This window comes from Indicator indicator, chromosome 12, assembly GCF_027791375.1.
Source record: "Indicator indicator isolate 239-I01 chromosome 12, UM_Iind_1.1, whole genome shotgun sequence".
Classification (NCBI taxonomy): domain Eukaryota; kingdom Metazoa; phylum Chordata; class Aves; order Piciformes; family Indicatoridae; genus Indicator; species Indicator indicator.
Window position 1 is genome coordinate 16330454 of NC_072021.1, and position 20973 is coordinate 16351426.

A 20973-nucleotide genomic window follows, 5' to 3' on the forward strand; every position below is an offset into this window, starting at 1 on the left:
TTATCCTGTTTATAGAAATGGCAGCAACTACTCGATGTTGTTAAAGGACAGTGTGACATTTTTCAAAGGAGAAGGTTGGCACAGCTATAAATCCTATGGAATGATGGGATTTGTATGGGGGAAGTGTCTAATCCCTTTCATAATAAACAGATTTATGAATGACAGATGTGGATAAATAATGAATGCTTCCAATTCAAGATCAAGAATAGAGTGAGAGCACAAGAAAATGCAGTTGTAGATGTAGCTGAATTCTAAGCACCACTTAAAATCTCAGCCTTCATCCATGAACAAGATCTATGTGATCATTTGTTTCTCTTTACTTCCTTAGCATTAAATACTTATAATTCTGCAAACACAACTAAAAGCTGAGGTGAGCTAAAAGAGAAATGCAAATAACTAGTAGGATTTCATGCTTCATCCAAAGCCTTTTTAAAAGCTGTTCTACTGCAAACACTGGAGCACAAGCAGTGAGTGTTAATTGAATTGCATGTGAATGTGCACATCAGGCTTGTCAACAGTAATAAGGCCAGAGGGACAACAGTGAGGAATGTTATATCCAAAGGAAGAATAATTTTGAGAGACATTCAAGTTGGGATAAGTTCTCCAAAGCTTGCAATGTGCTTAGGGTTTGAGCACATATGACAAAGTCCTAAAACAGAAATTAGAAAAGGCACCAACTTTTTTTTTTGCTTTTATAAGGTTGTTGATTCAATCACCTTGTCAGTGTAGGATCTTTCTTTGAAGTATTCCCTTCAGGGTTAACTTTTTGACTGTTTTGTTAATTCTAATTTGGGGATTTTGTCCTCACTGACACAGTGAATAATTAACTCAAGGATCTCCTTGCTGCAGGTTAGCCTTGGAGCAAATCACTTAATAGTTTTTAAAACAGGCCTTGATGCTTTTGTTGATAGCATCTGCACCTGCGCTACTGGCAAGTGAAAGAGAGACCATCAATCTGGCAATATCTGGTCTCAAGACAATTTCCTTAATGGTATACTATGGCTGCATTATAAAACACTTGTATTAGCATCTGAAGCATCTCTTTCCTCACTTAGAAGCAGGAAATCAGGTTTTCTAACTCAGCTAATGGATGAGGATTTCTAGGGTGTGCATCAGCAATGTAGCTGAACTGGCTACGGCAGTGCAGCAATAAAAATGAATGCAATCATGTTAAAGGATGCATGGTGTGATTAAACTGGCTGCATGCTCAGCACAAAAGATGTCCTCAGACCAGTCTCGCAGTAGCTGGGTCACATCTGCCATACGCTACAGCAGGGAATTATAAACAGGAACACTGACTGCAGATGAGCTCCTCCTGGAAGTATATCTCAGCTGCAGTTAGAACAAGGTGAAGGGCTGTATTCATACCAGCCACATAAATGATATTAGGGAGCATTTATAGGAACTGGGTCTTGATCATTTGTTCTGTGAAAACACCAGCCCAGCCCTTGGCACTCTTCTGGATTGTCTTAGCTGTATCTTAAACCTCCCCTGAGCATGGTCTGGGGAACAGCATGGGACAGGGGTCTTTCTTCACAGGTGTTTTGAACGTGTCCACCATATTCCACAAAGCAGACATGGTTGTTTTACAAAGGCTAAGAAAGAACTTGGGCACGTGTGACATGCTGATGCAGGTGTGGTTTAGGGTGCCTTGTCCCCACTCCTGCAAACGGATTTCTGGGCTTGGGTACAGCCCTTGCACTGCTCACAGCAGGCTTGGAACCTCCGGAAGGGAAGTGTACAAGAACCTAAGAGTTCATAGGATTTTGGATGCGCTTGCTCTCAGAATGATTCTGCCAGCCTTGCATGCAAGGTCCCTTGTGGTCAGTTCATGGTTCATTCTCTTTCCACAAAGATTTTCACTCTTGCTTGCCCTCCACAACAATTTGCAACATGCTTTGTAGTCTTCAGGCTTGTACTCATACAGCTCCCCAGGCCCCAAAAAAAAAAAAAAATCTCTTCCTACTGTTCTTTCTCTGCTCTTTACCATAGCGATCAAATGCACCCTTTCCAAAAAAGCCTATGCAACCCAGTTCCCATGCAGAAGAATGTAACTTAATAGTCAATCATGTAAACTCAATTCATTATGGAATATGTGGTCTGTATATTTATCCTTAGGTATGAATACATGTGTATATGTACCTTCACTCATTTATACATTATATACAGGTATGGAGTTAAAGTTAAGCCAAAAGAAACAAAACCAACAAAATGTTTGAGGTGTTTCCAGGGCCCTCCTGTTTTACAACAACTGAAGTTACTATCCCAACAATACTTCCATGAGAACAGGAGAGGAAACATGCAGGAAGAAAGATAAATTGGTGGAGGAATGGGCAGTAGATCCAGTTTGCCTGAAGGTTGTTCACCATAGCACTCAAAGTGGCGTGTTCCTGACCCACATGATCCTGGCTGTTGTAACCAAATGAGCAACAATAAAAGGACTCCCAAACCCATACGATAATCTTTTACAGTGTCTTTCAGGTGACTATATTTGAAGTTTCTATTTGATTAAAACCCCCTCAGACTTAATGTCATGGTAGACTGATGTGTAGGACTAGGAAAAATAGTTACCAATGAAGTGATTTAGGGTTAGTATTTGGGACCACCTACACATTATTGGACTGAAAAACGTCCAGGTTTGGTTTTCAAAATGCTTCTTTCAGAGTAGCCTGCATGCCATATGTCTGCAAATGTTGCCTTCTACAGTATGTACAAGGAAATCTGACAGCCTTGGAAGGCTCATATTTCATTTGCTGCTGTGTTTATAAGAAACAGAAGAAAAATAATGATCTGCTGGCAGAATATGATTTATAGCTTTATGCATAGGAGTGGCACAAAACTCTTTCCTCCTGGCAGACAGCCTCCTGTCCCGCATCTTTCCAGTCAATTTCATCTCAACAACAAACATCTAAAAGTAGTGGAGTTAGTGCTGACTGAGTTTTCCATTTAGGAAAGACTGGGAAACAGCCAGATACCTAAAAACGATTTTTGACTGAATAATCCAGCAGCAGACAGAAGCGTTTCTGTTAGCCTTCTGCATTGCATTTTACTTTCAACTATGATTTGGGTTTGGTTTAGGATGTAGTTGCTGACTTTGTGCAGAACTGACACAGATGCAAAGTGAAACCATCTTACTGGTTTGGACATTTCATACGTGAACTTGGCATCAAACATCAAAAAGGTGCAAACACAGGGAATCTGAATGGCAAACAGTGACTATACAAGTCCTTAGAAAAACTGAGTGGTCCAAATTTGACCTTCTCTCTAGGACTGAAGCCAGATTCACCAGCTGTGATAGAAAAACATGAAACTGTATAGAAGATAGTCTAAGTGTCTTCACTATGAATGATCAAAATCAGAGGGATTTTATTTTCAGTTTTTTAGCTTAAGCTCCAAGACTTTTTGACAGGAGGATGATGCTAGTTAAAAGGTTTCAGTCAGGCTAAGCCACTTGTAAGCCCAGTTTTATGACTTTGAATAACACATAAAATCTAGCACCTTTGAAGCCCAGAGATTTTTAAATATCTAAGACACCCAGAACCCAAATGACTTCAGCAGGAGTTAGATACTTAACTGTTTTTGAAGATTTGGATTAACTGATATATAAAAATGGGGCTTTGGTTCTGAAAGACCTTCAAAATCTATTAATCTATTTCTTTTAAAAATTGTGTAGCATGTAAATGTGATTTGGCAAAACTCTGTCATAAAATGAAATCCAAGAATAACTTTGCATTTTATTTTCACGCTTTTCAACACCGATGGTAACTTTGGTAATTGAATATGATCTGGCCCCATTCCTGATTCTGACAAAGAGCAGAAGGTACTTGATACAGAACTGTGAGAGAACACAAAATACACACAAATAGCTGCTGCATAACAAACATTACAAAAATACACCAAATTGAGAGGGGGGAGACATGTTTTCATGATTGATAATCCCAGTCACTGCAAGCTGAGTATTTCCTTCACATTTCTTAATTCAGGCCCTGAATCTGTGACTCTCACATGACTATGAACAACCACCAGCAGATGAACAGGACAGTTCATGACCATCAGCTGAAGTGATCTCTGTAGGCTATGGCACAGTCATACTTCCTTAAAGTCCAACAAGAATTAGCTTCCTTTTGCCATCAGTTCCCCATACTGGCCCAGAGACACATGAAATCCTTCACAGTGCTGTTGGTACAGAAAAGAAATTAACTGTTCAACCAGCCCAGACATCATTTAACTTCAGCTTTGGTTCTCCTGGTGCCTTGAGCCCAAATGCAGCTGTGTGTAAGATGCAACTAAAAAGCATTTCAACTTCAACAATGCCTAGAAATTTCCATTCTCAACTAAATCAGATCCTGTATCATACATGACATTGTTGATGACTGTTCAATGACCTCTGGTAGCTGATCTCTGGTAAACCTCTACCTAAATCACAGATGCTGTCATGGTTAGTGGTATGAGCCACAAGACCAAAGTCATAAATAGCTTGAAGACAGACTGCTATTTTCCTGCACTGTGGTGGTTTCTGTAGGTCTTTCTGTAGGAAAGAGGGCATATCAGTACAGACAGCATGGGTCAACCTCAACCTCACCCCCACTAAGAAGCAGTTTATGCTAAAGCAAAAACCTTGAACAATGCTAACTAGAGTATCAGAAGTCATTTCCACAAACGTTGTAAAGTCTGTTCCCAAACATTCAAAATTCTCTTACATGGAAACACACAGACATGCAAGCAAAGCAGTGGCAAAATAAAGGTAAACATTTAATCTGTTTTTCACCCAGTTGGAAACAAAAGCCAGTGCTACAACATTGAAGCAAATTTTCTGTGAATATTTTTCTTTGTGTATTTTGTACTTTGTTTCCAAATGAACAGTGTGCCCTTTAATTAACAAGGATGGGAAACATTGTCCTTAGGTCAGAGCAGCGATAAAAAGTGCACAGCTCCAGACTGAAATGAGACCCAGGTCCTCTGTCTGACAAAAGCCTATGTGTGGTGTTAGCCAAGTCTCTTCACAACTCCCCTATGTTTATGGCACGTTTTTCTTCTTCAGTGTTTATACACATACTTAGGGCATCAGAGGAATCCTGAATTACAAACACAGTCTTGTATTTAGATAGTCACAAAAAGATTAATGGCTGGTAGTCGAGCCACTGGTCTGAAGCTAAATTGGCCCAGCTTTTTTAGCATTTAGTAAACATGTAAAAACAACATCTAAGAAGCAATTTTTATGTAGACAAACTGTAATTGTTACCTCCTTTGACTTGATGAAATTTGTTGGAGTCTAAAATAATTGCCAAAGGTAAAAGGTGGGCCAAAAACACAATTCAAGAAATATTGTCACTGGTAAAATGGCAATATCTGATTATATGGATTATGAGTCAGAGGCTCAACTGACAGGTATTTTAAAACAACTCAGATAAATGACCTGAAAATTAAATAAATTAAAAAAAAAAAAAAAGAGAAAAGGAAGGAAGGAAAGAGGGAAAGAAAAGATGTCAAGGAATTTTCTTGTTGTTTTTGGAAGGTGTCTCATCTTTTTGGTTTCATGCAAGACCTTTCTACTTTGGAAGACTTCAGCATCAGCAACTAGTGTTGCTGAAGCAAAGATCCTGCCTGCTTTTCCATTATGTATCCCCCCATCTCCCTCCCTTTTCTCTCTCCCAGCCTCTTTTTCTTCCCAGAGTTTTATAACTCAGCTGTAAGAAATTGCTTCTGGCTGAAACTTGGCAGCAAAAGTCTGATCTCAGGCCAGGAATGATCCCCCTCCCCTCCCAGTTTTCAAAACCCTTTTCTTTTGGTCAGATTTAAGCTGCAGAAGAGCAGAGCGGAGGGGGAGGGCAGAGCTCTGGATCCGTCACAGGAGCTGGCTGGCTCTGCTTGCTTTCATAATGCTTCAGTGGCTTGTTATTTTTCCAGCTGAAATAAGGGTGATTTCTGCATAATGTGGCAGGGATATTTTTGTGTATGTGTTTGTGTTTAAGCAGAAAATGGCTGAGTCATTTCTGCTTGAAAGCGGTTTTGCTGTGTGAGCCACTTGCTTTCTTTCTGGTTCTCCTTATTTTTTATCTGTGTAACATTTAAAAGGAAGGTCCAAAATAGTGCACTCTTCTTTGAGCTAGCAAAAGCTGCATTCATAAATGCCTGTGTGTGCATCCAGAGTGCTGCTGTAGTGTTAGGGCTGAACAGAAAAATCAAAGTGACAGGACTGATACTATTGTAACAGTGGAGACACTATAAAGACCCAGGAGTACTTTAGATGGTTTTCCTTTGGTTATTTAAAGGCTTAAAACCCCAGACTAAAATCATGTCTCATTGTGTGAAAAGGTAGTGAGGATGAGCCTTGATTTAAAAGCTACCAGTCTGAAAAAGAGAGACACAATATGAAGAGAGGAGATGCAGGGGCTCATGGTAATGACCTCCATAATGTTGCCCACTGGCTGTTGGCACATTTGAGCCTAGCAGCAGCAGCAAGAGGAGTGGTTTAACATAGCCAGGGGCCCACTACTGCTACAAAATTTGTGCTGATGTTACATCTATGACTGCAGTGTTAAAGGAACATGGCCTCTGCTGGGTGGTGTGCACAAAAGAAGTGATAATGCCAGTGTCAAAGATGGCTGTGCAGCCTCTTCTCCACCCGTACACATGTGTGGATTAAAGTCCTGCACTGATTCTTTGCCAAGCCTCAGCAGTTTATCTGCTCTGTGCAGCTTGTGACCTCAGTACAGAAGGTGCACCATTCAGCCTTTGGGTGGCTTGAAGATACTACTTTTTGCTGGTGTTTTTGTGAGCGCTTGAGGGTGCTTGAGGTGGTGGCCAGCCTCCTGTGTCATCTCGACCCATAGTGTAGCACCTTCTGACTCCAAGTGTGTACATTTCTCTCTAGACCTGGTCACATATCAAACAAAAAACACCAATTAGCAACTGGCTGCAAAAATTGGTGATTCCTCCACAGTGATGTGAGAGGCCAGTGGAAGAGCCCTGCCTTGCTGGAGCTGAGACTTTGCTTTCCTTGGCTGCAGGATCATCTTTGCTACTGTTTCCACAGCTCTACACCGTTGGCCCTGCAGCTGTCCCCTGCCCAATGAGTGGGACTCCTGGGGACATCAGCCTTTGCACCCAGCACCACATCAGTCACTGCACTGAAAATGACCTTTAGGCCCTGTGGAAATAATAGTATGTGGTCATCTAATTAAAGCTTGTACTTAGTGGAGTCAATTGTGGTTGCCCTGGCACCTTTAGTTCTGGTATTTCCAAACTTTAGGCTTCAGGAAGCCTTTTGCTTCTATTCAACCTCATGGGTTCTGTTTGTTTGCATCTATGTATTGCCTTCTGCCTCTGATCACCACCCTCCACCTAAACATTCCTGTGGCTTCTGCAGTCTCTTCTCTCCTTTTAACTCCCACCTGCCCACATCTTGCACGACTAATGCTGCTTTCTCCTCCCCAGCACTTGGGTATGGAGAGATATGTGGTTCTTGTTTCCAGTATTTGCCACCACAAATATTTTGTGTGGAATTGGAGAGAATAATTTGGTCAGCTCCTGAATGTGCCAGAGCAGAGCTCATGTGGAAGGAACCCCTGCTGAATTCAAGTGACTCAGCGAGACTGACAGGAGTGCAAAAGGAGATATTTTAGATATTTTCATGGAGAGTAGCAGAAAGCATAGTCCTGCAATCTTAGTGACCCCTGAGTCAAAGTATCTGCTTCAAAGATCCATGCTGTGAGGGATACTGCATACCTCTCAAACCACCACCATAGTTTGTAGTTTGAAATACTTGATAAAAAGAACTTTTTTAAAAGGCACCTCTGTATAAAGCCCTGTATGTATACTTCCCCCTATGTTTGTTAATACATATCTGAAAGAAGCTATTGAGTAATTTTTTTTTCTCATATCACCAGGTATGTAAGGGCCCAAGGGATGAATGTGGCAAATATTTTAATCCATATGACACACTTTGAAAAGTGAGATATGTGTGCTGTTTAGTGGATTATCTACACTCTTCTGTGATTACACTCAGGTAGACAGGTCTTAGAGATGTCCCTTAGTTGCAGAATCACTCCATGATCACAGTAAAGATCTCTGCAGTCCTCACTATTCCAAAAGGCAGCTCTTGAAGACAAGAGGATTTAGCCTGGATTCTTCCAACCTGAGTTTAGGCACTTAATTAATATGCCTTGATTAGGGTCATGGTTGTCAGAGGGCTTCGTCTGCAGATAATGAAAATGTCTCCAGAAAGTTATTGGATTTACACCTTGAAGACACCTCTGCCTCTTTCTTTAATGGTTAAATAGCTGCTGCTACTGACTCAGGTGCATTTGCTAAATATAAAAAAAATATTTGCTAAATATTAAATATCTTCCTGCAACTGGACGTTGAAGGGGAAGGCAGCCTGGCAGGAAGCAGTAGACAGACACAGCCTGACATTTGGTTTCAAGGGTTGTAGACAGTCGTGCCTGTGGACTGAAGTTTTGCATAGCTCAGGAACACTGTTGTGTTCATTTTGCCTCTCATTCAAAGCTGTTAGGCTTCTAGATGGCAAACTTCCCCATCTTAGGATACTGGACTGCCAGCCTTGATCACTCAGAAATCATGAGTCAGGTATCAGAACCATGGTGACAGGCTTAAAAGCAAGGAGGTGTTTAAAAAAACCCAACAAACAAAACAAATCCTAAATAGATAGACAGATAGTTGGATTCTTCTGAGTTTCCATTTGATTTCCAAGACATTTAGGCTTAACTAAGATTCATGTTTTTCAAGCCTTGTCCTGCAATGGTGATATCTGGAAATTTAATTTTCCTCAAGAGAAATCTGAGATTCTTGTGCAATGGATGTCTTTAAGAAGGAGAAGGGTCCATAAGAAAAAAATTAAATATTATGAGATGTAATAAAACCACTGAAGTTGGCAGTGCAGAAGAGATGGTGGTCTGTGGCTCCGTGAGAGCATCAATGATGAGAGAAGTACAGAATGTTGTTCTGATCTTGCAATTTTGTGCTTATACTGAGCAGAGCTGTGTGTGTTATGCAAGACTGGGTCCATAAAAATGCTGATTTTTTTTCTTTTTTCTATGTGTTTAAAGCCCTGTATTTTCCTTTACATCCCACCCAGAAATCTCAACATGTTGGTTTTGATTATTTAAAGCAGAAAAATTTGTCACTAAACCTATGGGACAACTCAAAACTTATTCCCTCTCCCAATGAATTGATATTGGCATTGTATTTATTAAGTGTGTTTTTAATACTCCTTCCTCTATTTTTTTTTCCAGTAGGAGTGGCCAAATCAGTTGTTTTAACTCAGCTCCTATGTCATTTGTGGATGGAAATTTACAGCTTCTGAAGCTGGGCAGAGACAAGACAGTGAGAGAAAGAATCAGGATGTAACTGGGAGATCAAGTCTTCATAACAGCTGCCCTGAGCCCCAGTGCAAAAGTAGAGATATCCCAAAATGTCATTTGCATGTCTTGATCCCTAGTCTGCTGCAGGACAAATTTCCTGGGTGAGAAGACTAAAATGAAGAAAAGAGTGTAGTTTAATGGGATTTATTATTTCCATCAGCAGTGCTCAGTGCAGTGACAGTCTGACAGAAGAGGCAGTAATGCTACACAGCCCCATGATGGTTGAAGCTGCATCCACCCTTACAGTGCAGTGCATCTCTATAAACAGCTCTTCCCTGGCCTCTCTCAAGCAGTAATTGGTAAAAAGCACTTTAAACCTGCTCCAAGTGACAGCAAATCCTAGTTTTAAAATATTAGATGGGGTGGTTTATTAGTATGTTTTGAACAATACCATGTGAGCAATTGTAGATGATTTTGAGAAAAATTACATTGTGAAAAGCCCCAGAGAATCTCTTCCTGACCATTAGGATTTAATTGTGGAAGGCAGAAGAGGAAAAAAGCAAAAGGCAGGAAGTAATGGATCGTTATGACTCATGCTGCCTCAGAGTGGTGTTGTGTGCATGGTTATTAAGTTATTTTCTTATTAAATTTGCACTGAGTTCTTTTGGTAAATTTGGGCTGAAAGATAACCAACCTGCTACCCATGTGTAAATGGTGTAAAATATTTATGCAAGGACCAGTTAAGGAGAATAGGAGGGTTAAACTAATGTACAAGTAGATTTTACACGTTAAACCTAAAGATAGATAAGATCTTGGAGTTTTCCTGGAAGAAAAAAAAATCTCTCCTAAAGGCAAAAATATTTTGCTCAAATGAAAGTAAAAATAGAAAAGGAACAGATTTGTACACAAAGCCCAATCCTCAAAACATCAAAACACAACAAACTCACCAAAAATAAAACCCCTCACAAACAAAAATTAAAAACAAACAAACAAAACCACAACAAAAACCAAAACACAAACCAACCACAAACAAGCGTAACACACACACAAAGACCTCTGAAAAGTAGGAGTACTGAAATCTGGAAGGTCTCTTTCAGTCTAGGTCTATATGCAATGTTTTGCAATTTTACTACTGTTTAGCCCCCTCTGCCTCATTTCTGATTTTAAAGAAGAGTTGGTTTTTTTTTTTTTTTTTCCTCTCTCAATGAATCTCATTCTGTGCCCTTGATTGTCATTGCCCAGCATATATTTCCTCTTCTTTGGCCTCCCTTATGAAGCTTAGACTGCATTTTATGTTTTTGGGAAGAGGGACTGTGTCTCATTATGTGCTACACAGACTTGAGCACCACAGATCTCCAAAGGGTCTAATTCCCAGGGAAAGATGCTGCCAAGTTATTTGCCAGTGGATCACTTCTGATTTCAGTTTTCAGCTCAGGATGTCATTCCTTGTTGCAAACCCAGCTTCTGGAACTACCTTTAGGCTTCCCAGGAGTGTTGTGGCCCCAGTGATGAGAAAGGAAGGTCAAGCTACAGGCAAATGGGGATGAAAATTGAAACAGAGCTGTGGGAGAGGCTGAAAAAGGTGATGACAGAAGTAAATATGGCAGATGTTCTGCTTGGGACAAGGTGTCCTCCTTCATTCTCCTCCCTGCTTAGTGGAAACTGTCCCCTTAGCACCTCTCAGATCCTTCTAGTAACAACAGTAACAGCAGTAGTAAGTAACAGCAGCACCAGCAACAGTCATAATAACAACAATTTATCTTCTTTTCTCCAGACGCAATTCATCATCAGGTGAATCCAAGCAGACTCTCACGGTGGTGCCTTCTGAGGACTGTCTATATGGTACTTTCATAATAGATCTTGCTGGTCTGTCTTATCTGTCCTCTGTCAAGTGACAGCTGCACCAGTGCCAATATCAAGGTTGAAAGTAAAGAAAGGAGCAATATCTCAATTATCATTTCAGACACATGACGTAATTGTGCTGCTGGCTGCAAGCCATGCAGCTCTTGTGGTAGTAAACAGTCCTTTCCCTCAGCAGTCCCGGCCACTGTTTTCATATGGGCCAGAAAGGTCAGAAAAATCAATTAGCTGTATAGGATGTTAATGAAAGCCAAGTCCAAATGCAACTTCAGAAACATTTTTTGAAAAGATTAATGTATCTTAAGAAGAAAAAAGGATATCTGTATCATTTTTCAGAGCTCTTGTGTTTGCTGCTCTTACTAGAAAAAGCCAATGTTCTCATTCTGTACAGCAACATTGTCTCAGCCCTGGTACAATCACGCATCAGATGGGGATTGCTGAACTTGGTGTTATCCATACAAAATCCACAAAAATTAGCTCATCTCCAGCTGAGATGGTGTTTGGGAAGCAGACAAACACACCAAGCAGGCTGAAGACAGAGACAGCGACAAGATGTGATTGCCACCATATGCACCATGGTATGAAGATCTGCCTATGCTGCCCAACCCCAGGGTGAGTGGCTGGGGAACTGGGGTGGATGTAGTTCAGGCTCTATTATTAGACCAGGGAATGAACTTCAGACTACTGAGGTTTATTGGCAATGTAGTGCTACCTTGGACAAGTGACCTTCCTTTTAATGGTCTCTAATAGCAATACCTGTCAGGGACACTGTAAAGGTTAATGAAGTGCTTCACTATCCTCCTGTTGGAAATGCTGAGGACTATATAGAGTATCATGGAATTCATTGTCACCTGGAACATCAGGCTTCAAATGGTTTAATCTAAATTGCACTTCTGCTTTATAAAATAAATATTTTATTTCTCTCATGTGGGAATGTACAAATTAAAATATAATCCCCCTGCTCACTATTTAAAGTCATATACATTATATTTGTTAGGTATTCATACTCTTTGTGTTACTGTTTCCTATTTCTATTATAAGAGAAATGATTTAGAACTACAAAAGCTACTTGAATTGTCCCCTGGGCTCTTCTCTGAATATTCCTACCTAGATGTATCATTCAATTAGAATTCTGCTCCTTAATAGGTGTTTTATATTTTAATGTGATGAACACTAATAAAACCACACTGGGCAAAATGACAAGTTCTGACAACTCGCCAAGAAAACAGTGCTTAATGTCCTAGGCTGGGACTGCTGTGGGTATACAAACCACATGACATCTGTGCCACTTGCAGAACAACTTGTGTAAGGGGACAAGAAAATTTGCCACACTGCAGATGCATTTCTTTTTCCTGATCACCATCAAAGATAATAGAAAACATTCATTTGTTTTTGTAATCTGTCTAACTAGGTGGACATATGATCTTCAGCGAAATGAGGAAGATCAAGTAGGTCTATGATAAACCTGAGAGGACCCAACCAAATTTGAATGTGGAGTCGCTAACCACGCTAGAATCAGGATTTCATAGTTGGAAATGAGTAAACATTATCCAAAGTTCCTGTTCTGTTTTGGAATGGACTTGTTACTTCTTCCTCCCTCTAGAGCCTGGGATTCGGCACTTAAACAGTGCCAGTGGGGGAGCATCCATCTTCAGATACATCACCATTCTATCCCCATAGCACTGGGAAGGAAGGGCATGTAGTACATCTTGACTAAAGCAATCCAAAGACTAGTTCTGCAGACTCAAAGAAGAGGAGTCTGCCCTTGAGTGTTGTGCTTTTAAATGTGACTCTGAGTGAATTATAAATTCACTGTGCACTTGGCATGGCCTAGCAGAAACTTGCTTAGGGGAAAATGTCATAGAAGATTATTAATAATGTTAGGTGGAGGTTGAGACTATTGAGCCTCCTTGGAAAGCTTTTTTTTTTTTTCAGAAGAATTCTTTCACCTCATTTCTTTATCAGGGAAATATGGAAAACAGAGAAAAAAAGAAAAAGAAAAAAACCTCACACGTCTTTGAACCACTTAATTAGCATTATTTGAATTGATCACTATTTCAATATGCTCAAAAAGCCCAAAGCTTCTTTCTGTCTCAAAGGCTAGAAAATGATCATTAGGAGCACAGCTCATTTCTGTAATGTAGGGCCAGCCTTGATAATTCGTTATAAATGACATTATCCTGGCTGGGGAATAAGCACAACTGTATATGACAGCTAATTATCTTAACACCATTTGAAGTTAAATGTTATTTTCTTACCAGTCATACATGTACAAGACTAAGGAAAGAAAGGCAACAAAAATGGGGGGAAAAAAGGAAGATTTATCCCATTTTCACCCAGTCGATTGTCAGTCTCCTTTGGCATCCCTGGTACAGCTTGGATTTGGCCAGTCCAGTAAAACAATCGTTTCTCTAACTATAGCAAAGAGCAATTTACCAATTATCTGTTTCCTAAAAGCACTGAATGCCAAGTATCCTGTTCCATTTCCTGTCAGATATTCACATGCAATTAGATACAGGCAGTGGGAATGTAATGTGAAATGGGTGTTTTGTTCTGAAATACATGGCACTGTGCCTGTGCTCTTCCCCATCTCCTTGAGCAAAGTTCAAGGGCCAAAATCAAAGACATGTTTAATACCAAAGGTGATTCAGGTTCAGGCCAAAAATAATTCCAGACAATTCAATTCTGAATAATTTTTCTTCTAAACTTTTCTTTCTTTTTTTTTTTTTTTTTTTTTTTTAATGGAAGTACTGCTGGGTGTTTGAGGATGAGATGCTAACAGCAAAACCTCTAGCAAGGTATTCAAATGTCAGCCACTGTTGTGTACAAAGTCCTCCATATCACTGTGGAATTTGGAAGAGGAAGCCATCAGAGCAGCCAGATTTACAGTTTACTTGCAGAATTCTCTAGAAACTCTGGTTTTCTTTTAAAATAGAAAAACGTTGTGAGAATGTTCTCTTTCTGCAACATTTTTGCCTGGCTTCCAGGAAAGAAGTTGTCCACATGAAATATATTTACTGATATTTGATTGTTTAAAATTGCATTTCAAGAAAGCATCCCAGATATCTTAAACCTGAAGTTAAGAAATTATAGGTTAAATGCCTTGTGTGAAATAAAGTCCATAGAAAAATTCACACTTGTGTAATTGAAGAATCTTACTTTTCTTGTATACTACACCTACTTGTACACTTGCATAGAACATCCTTAAAGATTTTATCTTCTCTTTTTTTTTCTTGTTATGTAGCATCTAAGCCTATTTCAGATGCTATTTCAGTTATTTCAGATAGCTTCTGAGGCACAGCAGAGGGATTTGTTGCTCACAATAATACTTTGAACCACATGTCCAATGGAGATGAAATATGAAGCCATGGAGTGGTTTTCTAGCCTCTAGAGTATGAATTTTTAGATAAGTCCTTCCATCTAAACAGACTTTAAAGACAGAAAATATGGTCCATGGAGGACCCTGAATATTAGGTTTGGGGTTTTGAATTAGATTAGGTAGTGCATTGGTTTGGTTCAGTAGTTCAGTACTGTGTTGGTGTCATGGAAAGGACACAGAAACCTGCAGTTTTGGTAGTAGCTTCCAAAAAAAGGTCTTGAAGATTTCTGACCAATTTATTTGAAACCTGTGCAATGGATTATATGGGCACAAAAGTGGTGGTGATGGTGGAGAACAACAAAAAAAGAATTTTTATCAGGTTCTTCTCTGGCAGGAGAAGGTGAAGCCTTCTGCCCACCTGAAAAGACTGCTACTTATTTTGTCTGAAATGCAAGAATACCTAGAATCCAAAGACTTTGCACTTTCTTGATTGCAGTCAAGTATAGGAATGAAAAGACACAGAACCACAATGGGAAATGACTCTTTCCAAGGACTCTGAAGACCAAAAGTCTTGCAGGCTTCTTGGGAAAGAGGAAGCTAAAGAGCCCGAGGTTCAAACCCAAAGTATTAAATAACCATAACCTAGGCCTGAACAGCAGCATGTAAAAAATTTTCTTGGCATGACCACACTAAATGGAGGCAGAAAAGTTGACAGTGTGATGGTCTTTGCAATGCTGCTAGCCCTGAAAGCAGCTTCAGATGTTACACAGCTGTGGAGGTTGGGAGGACAGTGGGGATGTCCATCTTTGCTGACACCACAGATCCTTGGGATTAGAACCAAGAATTCTGGGAGGACAGCCATTTCCTGGAGGAGCCTACCTTTGAGACAAATGCCATAAGGGTATAGTTGTATAATGGCCACAGAGATACACACTCTGATGCACTTCTGAGCTGGCTGCTCCTGTGTTATCACCAGCAAGAATCTGTGAAACTGTTTCATGTTCTGCTGAGCCTCAGTGAAGATGCAGTATTGAGTCCTTGGGCTCCCAAGAACCCCAGTGAAGCCAGTCAGTTTGTGTGGTGGAACTACCTTGTCTCTGGCAAGCTAATGTGCATCTTTCTGTTTCTTTGAAACATTCTGCCAAAGAGTGGCAGCAGGGGGACTTGTGAGAAAGCTTTATTAATAATAATACATGAAAGAAAGATAGAAATCTCTTCACAAAAATGGAATAGTGAGCATGAAACCAACATTCATTAAAAATGTATGACCAGAGTAGAAAGACTAGCTTTGTTTTGGCATTGGCAGCCTGCAGGAGAAAAAAAAAAAAAGTATGAAAATAATCATATTACACAGATGAAAAGGAAGGGAAGCAGAGAAAATGGATTAAATAGTTATTCACTTTAGTTTTAAGGATTATAATTGAAAATCATATAAATCTAAGGCCCTCAAAAATCAGGAATGCCAAAAGGAGCAGTTGGATGATGCAGAATTAACAAGAAAGAGAAAGAGAAAGAAAGGCAGAAACTGCATTTCAAAGGAAGCACTGCAAGGAGTATGAAATCTTCTGACTTCAGTGAAATCGGCATCTGGATCTCCTTGCCGAGAGGACAGAGAGAAAAGATGTGAGCAGCTATTTGGAGATGCTACATAGACCATATTAAGCTCTACTGTCAAATGACTTTTGCACAGTCCCAAGAAGTGTTTTTCAGTCTTCTGAGAGCTGAGGCCCCCTTCAGGAAGATCTAGCCACCCACATCCCCACTTTTGTAACCCTGCCAGGTATTGTGCCAGAGGTTTTCCTATTGGCATCTGGCCTAACCACCCTTTCTTTACTGCCACAAGGAGAGCTGGTGAACTGGTGAAGCTATTCCCATCCTGTGACACTGCCCCTGATGTTTCTTAAGACAAGTAAACAACTGGGATGTTAAGAAATAGCAAAATAGTCATCTGTATTTCTTAGGTGGGAAGGTCTTTAAGATCCTCTAGCTTGACCTGGGATGTGCTACAGGCCATCAAACACCACCATTTCTGCACTAAGCACATCATGTCTCTCAGTATTAACTGGCATTTCCCATTAGCTCTACTGCCAGGCTTTCTGTTTACTTCTGTGCAGGAGGGCAGGCAGACCAGTAGTACATGACAAAAAAATCAGCTCAGAAGGAATTGGACAGTAAGCTTGGATATTAGCTGCTGCTGAAAAGTGCCAACTGGTGGTTTCTTCAGCCACAGTCATTGTTAGTTTGTCATGTCCCATGGTGCTTTGAATAAAGCAGGGGATTACCATGTGGCATCTGTGAAGAACTTGAAGCTTGCCATTGTGTTTGTCTCTGAAAGAGCATGGTGCTAAACAACCTCCCTTTCCTCTGGGCTGCCTCCTTGCTTCCCAAATTGGAAGCACTCCAGGGCAGGTAAGCCACCTAGCTCCATGGGTTGAAGAGATCAGTTGAGAGTTTCAACCTTTACTCATGCTGGAAAACAGTCTCTATCCTTCTCTTTTTTGCCTCAGCAGAATATAGCACCATTGTGCCCTTTGTTGTGCTCTCCTTCACTCAGCTCACTTCACTTCTGAGTTTTGTCAGGATGGTGGATAATATTTTCTTAACAATGCCAGAGCCAAAACCCAACTTTGTTCACATGGACAGAGAAGATTAAAACATAGCAATTGAGGTTAATAACACATTAAGTCAGTATGAACTTCAGAAACAAACTAGCTTTATTCCAAAATACCTCAATAATTGTTTGAATGGATGACAGCTCCTTTTTAGAAAACAAACCCAAGTCCTCCTTGCCTAGGTTTAATTCTCTGTGTCACATTCTACACTTTTGTGTGGAGCCAAAACCCTCAGATTTGCTGCAAACTATAGAAATGAGCTGAAATTTGAATATGGGATCTGAAGTCACTGTGTGACTTTGAGATGACACTGCACTGTCTAACGTCACTGAACGCTGGGAACTGGAGAACAGCAATGAGGTAGGGTTTAAAAGCTGCGGCAGAAGCAAGCTGAGGATGGAAGGATAACTGTGGCTGTTCTCAAATCTGCTCTCAGGTCTAGTGTTGATGCCCCCTATGTAAATTTTATAACCATGTTTGCATACAATGAAATTAATCCTGATTTATTTTTGTACCTGTGAAATAATAACCAGATATTTAATTATACAATGTTTGCAGCAATTAACTTTTTCATCAGATCTTGCTGTAATAAAGAAGGTAGTCAGGGAAGGAAAGTCTGTGTTGCATTTTCTGTTACATTTGTAAACACAGCAGTTAGTAGAGACAGAGGCTCATGAATAAATAAAAATTTGCTGATGGCCTCTTATCTGTGCATATTTAAGAACCTTTTATGATTTGAAGGAAACAATTGATTTAGACCCAAGTAAAAGTCTGCATTATGACCACTTCCAAAATGCCTGCAACGTACTTCTAACTCTACTCCAGTGTGCAAAGTGATTAACCACAATTCAGATGCTTTATTGACTTCATTCCAAATACTCAGGTATATCTCACTGATCTCATCCAAATAAACACTTCTTCCTTTGCATTATGAGTTCTCAGAGAAGGAAAGAGAAAGACTTATTTTTCTGAAGAATAATTCATAGCACAGAGAGATTTGTACCGACTGTGACAATAATCTGTGTCTGTTGCCATTCCACTGAGATTTTGCATTCCCAGGAGAGATTCTGGGATTCCAGGTGTGGCTGCAGGCTGCTGGGAAGAGAGAAAAATGCTTTCACTTGCATTTTGAGTCCAACCAGATGGCAGAGTGATTCATGAGTCAGGCATGCTGTGGCAGTTGCCAGTGTCTTACAGCCACTTACCAGCTCCTTGGTCGATGAGGGACTTGAGGACAGGTTTAACTCCTTGATGATGAATGTACAACTCAGGCATGTAGTTAGGTGTTTTTTCATCAAGAGTGGGTTTCATTGTATGCTTTGCTACACTAGTGCCTAAGATCTGTTGGTGGTTGTTCTATTCAGCAGAAGTCCAGTCCTTTGAGACTCTTATCATGTTCCCTCCCAAATGACTAAAGAAAGTAACAAAGGTCCAAATTTCTCTAGGACTGGGATTTTAATCCTTCTTTTTGTTTATTAGTTGTTTGCAAATTTGTGTAAATGTAATAAAGCATGGGACAATAGTATAATGATCAAAACCATAAATATTTAAGATGCTCATACTGTAGAAGCCATTCATCATTATGGTGGAATTGTAGTCAACTTTTATTTCAGTACAGACTATCTAGAAACTGATAGCATGTTGAGGATTGATGTTCACCTTATGATCCAGAGATTGCTCCAAGCTAATGCCTTAAAGTGAGCTGTTTGCTGTATAAATCTTCTTTATCATCTGTTTGTTTTGACAATGTTACTCTTTTCATTTTCAAAGCTCCATCTGTCTGTCCTCCATTAAATTTATCAGTAGAAAAAAAGATCAATAATCTACTGCTCTCCTGATGACCCCCATGCACATTAGAAGGAAATGCATGTTTGCTTGGGTATGTAAGGGGATGAGGGGGTGTGCATTTGAGATTTCAGAACCACCCAGTGTCAGCCTCAGCTGGCGTTGTATCCAACCTATAATTCACCTTTTAGGAAACACCAATGTGTTGGTGGCACTGTGAAAGTGAGAAATTACAGTGGTAGTAATGAATGTCTTGATTTACCTTTACCTACAGGGCCATGGTGGGTATCTTTAGCAGCTGTCAGTAAAGGAAAAGTAGAAGTTCTCCAGCTAAGACTTTCCTTTCAGTTGTTTTCTATCCCTTCCTTCAACCTTATCAGTACCCTTTGCTCCCACAGCTTCCACTTTAACTAAGCAAGCCCCAGAGCTCTGCCCGCATCTCAGCTCTCCGGAAATGGGCGCCTGCTGCTGTGGGGCAGAGGTAGCGTTGAGCAGCTTCCTTCTCTCATTGTCATCTCTTGAGTGGCAGGGATTTCAAGTGGTATGACTGGAAATTAGACTGGGGAAACAGCTGTTGCAGTCTTTACACTTCCCCTTCCTCCCCTGCTAAACCTGCTCTTTCTGACTCAACAACAGTGAGAAGCTGTTTCCCCCCACAACTGAGGATATAAATATACTTTTTGTGCCTTGATTCAGCAGAAAAACCAGTGGGATATAGAATGAGAAAGTTTCAGATACTGTGAGCTTCCTAAGTACCCTTTCCTACATAAGCCAAAGCATTGAGTCTGTAGATAAGAAAAGAGCCTGCTGGGATTATGGTGAAAAAAATCCTATTTATGGTGCTGTTTACTACTGTGCCTCAGAGAACCCTGATGTATCATGTTCTTGCAAATAGTGTTTACTTCACAGAGAAAATGAAAAAAAAAAAATCTTATTGATTGTTATCCACAATGAGGTTACTTCACTAGCTCTAGGTATAATGAAATGTTTCTTGATTTAAAAATAAAGATCTGCTATTTTTGTCTGCTCAGATGACATTAAGAATGAAAAACTGTGGAAATTTACCACCTAAAAAAGTCAGAAGTTCACTCAGTTGAAGACATCAGAGACGAGCCAAACCCAAACCCTGATATCCAACACCCCTCTCTGAATTCAAATAAATGACTTCTCCTAAATCCAACAGATTAATTTAAGTATGTGGATCCAAACAACAGTAACAGGTATCTTTCACTGTGCTCTATGTCCTTAACTCATGCTGAGGTCAGTGTTTGCATTTACTGTCTTCACTGATATAGCCTTTAGTCTACAGCCCAGACTGAATCTACTCAGCAGGCCTTCACTAATGTCATTTGTTGGATTTAAGTGTGGCTCGCATGTACCTGCCGGAGCACGTGGAACTATGTAGGCAACTCTTAGACTCATGTGTTGTTGCTGAGCACTTTTTCATTAACCTGCAAGCTGCAGTCTATCTACAAAGCTGCTGTGTAGGCGAAAGGTAAACTAGATGTGGGTATAAACACGGACACCATACTTCAGCGTTGCATAGACACAACTAATGAAACTGGGGTGCACACAGAAAGGCTTAGTGAGGAATAGCTACTCATTCCAGAGACTACATTTCTAATGATCAATAATAATATTTGGCAAGGAAAGGAGAAACAGCTTGGCTGAGTCTCAAGCTTTGTTGTTTGGACTAGAGTTCAAATTCCTACACCAATAATTACTCAGATAATGCAGAATACTTTTTATGGGAGATGTTGAAACAAGGTCAGCTGAGAACAGCAAATGAGTTGCTAAGCTAGTCAAGCAATAACTGGGCAGCCAGGTTCAAAACTGTGATCGAGGTATGGTTTTGAGGCTGGATGTCCTGACCTCAGCAGGTGTCCTGACAATAGCCTGTTGGCTTTCCTAGAGGAGAGAGAAGCATCTCTCTTTCCCTTTGGCATTTTGACCAGAAATTCTATCCTAGCATGGAAACCTTTCTTATGAAAATTTCATCAAAACTGGCATATCCCAAACAAACCTCTTATTTCAATAAACTGGCATTCTCCAGTGATAAAATATGTTTCTGGAA